At 38.2% G+C, this 5,079-nt stretch overlaps 1 non-coding gene across 1 annotated transcript; it reads left to right on the top strand.

Annotated features, from left to right (window-relative positions):
* The first annotated feature begins 4,759 nt into the window (after window positions 1-4,759).
* On the top strand, window positions 4,760-4,850 carry TRNAY-GUA (transfer RNA tyrosine (anticodon GUA)). Its single transcript is given in 2 exon segments — window positions 4,760-4,796; window positions 4,815-4,850. It is a non-coding gene; the product is annotated as a tRNA-Tyr (tRNA).
* Window positions 4,851-5,079: the final 229 nt, after the last annotated feature.

Raw genomic sequence — 5,079 nt, forward strand, 5'->3', positions numbered from 1 at the left:
AGTCAATAGTAGCATCAGCAAATTTGCCGACGATACAAAAATAGGGCGTATCATTAACTCGACTGACGATTGCCATAACTTACAAAAAGACCTTGATATATTGTCCAAATGGTCTAAAACTTGGCAAATGGAATTTAACGTTGAAAAATGCAAAGTACTTAACGTAGGCAAGACCATTGGAGACACTAAATGCAGCACAGATAAGAAAGAAATTAGCAAATCGGAATGCGAGAGGGATCTAGGAGTTATGATTAGTAACGACTTTAAACCAAGGCAACAGTGTATTAATGCGAGAAATAAAGCAAATAGGGTCCTAGGATTTATTTCGAGAAGCGTGAGCAATAGATCATCAAAAGTAATACTGAAACTTTATCTAGCATTAGTAAGGCCACATTTAGACTATGCAGTACAATTTTGGTGTCCTTACTATAGAATGGATATTAATTCGTTAGAAAATGTACGGAGAAGAATGACAACAATGGCACATGACGTCCGGAGCCTGTCATATGAAGACAGACTGAAAAGACTAAGTCTGCATTCGCTAGACAGGCTTAGAGTAAGGGGAGACTTAATTGAGGTGTTTAAGTGGATGAAGGGTATAAATAAGGGAGATATTAGCAAGGTACTTAAAGTGAGCATAAAGGATAGAACTAGAAATAATGGTTTCAAACTAGAAAAATTCAGTTTCAATAAGGAAATAGGTAGAAACTGGTTTGGTAATAGAGTAGTAGACGAATGGAATAAGCTACCTAGTAAAGTAGTTGCTGCCTCTTCCATTGAGAGTTTCAAGCATAGGCTAGATAAGCATATGACAAATAATGGGTGGATATAGAATAAAGAAAATCTTATAACCAATACTAATTCAAAAATTTTTTCTTTTCAGGTTACACTATGATAGTCTCTATTCTCCTTTCACACTTTCCTGTAAAATGTCCACGCCAGTTTTTCTATACTGCGTGGTGTTCTTTCTGACTTTTTCCTGCCGGCTTCGGCTGGAGGGTTTGGAGGGCGGGGGAGAGCCTTCTTCTTTGCTGTCCTTATCTCATTCTAGTAGTTCAGTTACTCTTCTAGGAGCTGCCTAGCATGGGCCAACCGGCCTACTGCAGTTATCCTTTCTTCTTATGTTCTTTATATATATATATATATATATATATATATATATATATATATATATATATATATATATATATATATATATATATATATATATATATATATATATATATATATATATATTATATATATATATATATTATTATATATATATATATTATATATATATATATATATATATATATATATATAGATAGATAGATAGATAGATAGATAGATAGATAGATATATATTTACTCTACACTGACAAACCGTATGGTTTCCTGTACACCATGAAACTATTTACTACGCTGGATGGTAACCATATAGCCAAATCATGGCGCCTGGTGGTTTAGTGGGTAATTTACCCAAGAAAACCTGGCTTGACATTATGGTCACAATTTTCAGTATGTACTTTAAGGCGCTCCAAACGGATTGCGCTGGTGCAGGTCTACATCCAAGGGGTGGTTGGGGTTTATTGCTCATGTAATGCCACTCAGGGATGACTGAGGTTGGTCACTCTCATCTCAAACGTCAGGACCATGCCTAGTCCCAGGCTCCAAGGCTCCTCATGCGGCAACACAAGATTAGATGATGAATGATATATATATATATATATATATATATATATATATATGTATATATATATATATATATATATATATATATATATGTATGTATATATATATGCCGAGAGAGAGAGAGAGAGAGACTGTTACAGATAAGTAAAGAGTAACGTGGTCGAAATATGTCAGCAGGATAATAAATGAGTGTCTGCCATTCTCACACGGTGTTATCTATGTGGTGGCCTGTGTGGCGGTGACGTCACGAGGAGATACCAGCAGCAAGGATGTTTGGAGATAAGAGTGGGACATTTGCCTTCCTGCCTTGTTGTTGTTGTCGAGTTGGTTCATTCAAGGCTGTGCTGTTTTCACCTAACGGGCTGCTGGCTGTGAGGGATGGGCTGGATGAATAGGATTATATTTTATATTACGTGTTTTACCGAGTGGTTCTTGGTGACCATCATGCTGGTAACATCAAGGTGTTTTTTTTTTTTTTTTTCCCCAATCTTAGTCGTCCATTTTTGTGGATATTTTTATTTATCATAACATTATAATTTACTGTTCTTCGTTCTGGTGGGCAACAAAGTTATGAAAACTTTAATCATGTTCATTACACTAATAAAAAACAAGAAATATTTTGGTAAACAGATCTGTTCTCGTACAGTATTCCTCTTAAGAAGCCACTCAGTGTAGATCAAGTGGCATGGCGCACTTACCCGCTTTAATTAAGTCTCATGTTTATATTTTTACTTATTTGTGGGATAGCCTTAATCAGTAGCCGAGTAGAAATAATAGTAAAACTCAAAATAAATAAATTAAAACGCAAGAACCAAAGAGTATAAGACCTGAGGACAATTGCAGTGGTCCGGGTCGCACATAATATAAACATGAGGACTATTTTTTAATACAAAAATTTTTTTGATATCGTCTACAAGGGATATACAGTATATACAGTGTGTGTAATATAGCAATCTGAACAACTGATTAGTGATTAGGATGAGGCAATTAAGAAAAAATAAAGACAAACAACGAAGATATCCAGTAGCGTTTTCATTTTATGTTAATGGTTCAGCATTAAATAAATGTCTCGAAACTTAAATGGTTAGTGTGCATGTGTTCATCTGATTCACAGGGCGTTTAGTAATTTGGTGTTTACTCCGAGAGAAGAAGAGATCGAAGGCCGTATTTTTAAACCCTACTAAGTTTAAGCTGTGCATATATTTGCTTGACTTTACATATGTCTTTATTTGTACGGCTACCAAACGCATCACAATGAATTTAGGGTAAATATTAAAGTGATAATGTGCGAAAAACAAGAGCTTTCATGAAGACTTTCATCGCAAAAAGTGGTTAGGATCTTTCATAAAAACAAACCCAAGCAATGGCCAAGCTTAGGTAAATGAGTTCAGATATTCGAGATGCTTACCGACCTCACGATCTGACCAGTCCAATGCATTCCAATTCTATACTGAAAGGTTCAGGAGAGCTCATGGGAAAACGTGTAAGAAGTCATGAGGTCCAGACAGACGTCACTGAGTGCAAAGGATTGGCCAATCTCCTGTTTTCTCTTCATTTATTTGTTTTTATTATTATTCTTTGTGTTGTTACTTGGGATTCTCGTCGCCATGCTTCTCGGTGATAATTTTGATGATAGGGATAAGTACATTAAGCTCTGTTGAACCAGACAAGACCTTGGAGCCAGACAGAACGCATTAGGAATACGAAAACATTTATCTTTATTAACAAGACAGAAGGACATCTTTAATAGCCTCACCTACCTCTGTAGTGTTTTGAGAGGAAAAAAATAATCTTTTATTAGAGATGGCCCCCGGTCGTCTCATTCTGACAAAAACCTGATCCGGGTGGAGGATTACCACTGTACAAAAAATCTCCTTGATAGAAAAACATAATGGCCGTGCTTACCGGCGTTGCTCTTCCATGGTTTGCTCCCTGGGGGGAGGAGAGTCCCGCACTTCGTTTCGTTGCCCCCCCCCCCACTCTTCCCAGGGAAAACGGGCAAGTCCCACTCTGCCTAAAACTGGGTCCGAGAGGAGGTTTACCTCTGTGCAAAATTTTGCTTTCCTGCGTAAAATCTATGGCCGTGCATACTGACGCTGACGGCGATCTCTGGGGGATCCCACCCGGCCTTTGAACTGGTCTGGGTGGAGGTCTACCAGTGTGTGGCATTTCATTTTCCTAACAACCCCCCCCCCCTCCATAACACCTGGACCCTAGACTTCAAGAGATTATGTAACTCAGTGAGTGAATGAATATGACAGAAATGAACACTGTATTTGACCGCCCTTGTGGGTGCGAAAAAAAAAGAAAGAAAGAAAAAAAAAACGAATAGTGTTAGCAAACTGTAGATTCAGTGCAGTGGTGTTACATAAGAACATAAGAAGAGAGGATAACTGCAGTAGGCCGGTTGGCCCATGCTAGGCAGCTCCTAGAAGAGTAACTGAACTACTAGAATGAGATAAGGATAGCAAAGAAGAAGGCTCTCCCCCGCCCTCCAAACCCTCCAGCCAAAGCCGGCAGGAAAAAGTCAGAAAGAACACCACGCCGTATAGAAAAACTGGCGTGGACATTTTACAGGAAAGTGTGAAAGGAGAATAGAGCCTCCAAACATAAACCAAACGGTTCAGGTAATTCGTTATTAATCCTCTCATAGTTGGGACAACATTAGTATTCTGTATATTTCCCTTATGCCGGACGATTGTATTCAGCCGGGAATGAGCCATAGGAGTCTAAATATCCAGTGCTGTCTTCATCAACTTTTTATTTTCGCTAGCGCTATGAAACTTTATACAGATGAAAATGGGTCATAGATTCCTGAGCATGTTAAACCTCCTAAAGAACCATATGATGACCTACAATACTTGTCAGAAATCATCTGGGAGCCAAAAGGTCGCACTTTTGGAAATGTCCAAAGTGTGTATGTAATTTACTGTACTTTTTTCCATCTGAAGTCTTGAAGCAGGATTTATTAACCCCACAGTAACACTAGACATTACTGTTCAGCTTGAAGAGAATCCTTTTAGCAAGGGAAAAAACGAAAGTTTATAGGTATAAGTCAGCTGACAGAGTGATTATCTTGCCTCACACCTTCGATAGCTCAGTTGGTAGAGCGGTGGACTGTAGTTGGCTTCTCAGACAGATATCCATAGGTCACTGGTTCGAATCCGGTTCGAAGGAGGATATTTTGGGGAGAGCAGTAGCAAGCGGAGTGCCTCAAGGTTCAGTTTTTACTCCCCTTTTGTATGTGAAATGTATAAGTAATCTATACTTAGAAATAAATTGCAGCATTAGTACTAGTGCCGAGGGAACACGAATACGATGCATCATTACATCATACTATGCAAATAGTCACAAAGGTAGTAATTTAAATCTAATGTAGATAATTGCATATATGTGGGCAAGCCGA

Source organism: Coenobita brevimanus, chromosome 93 (assembly GCF_032717465.1).
Source record: "Coenobita brevimanus isolate Jiangsu-jjx chromosome 93, ASM3271746v2, whole genome shotgun sequence".
Taxonomy (NCBI): domain Eukaryota; kingdom Metazoa; phylum Arthropoda; class Malacostraca; order Decapoda; family Coenobitidae; genus Coenobita; species Coenobita brevimanus.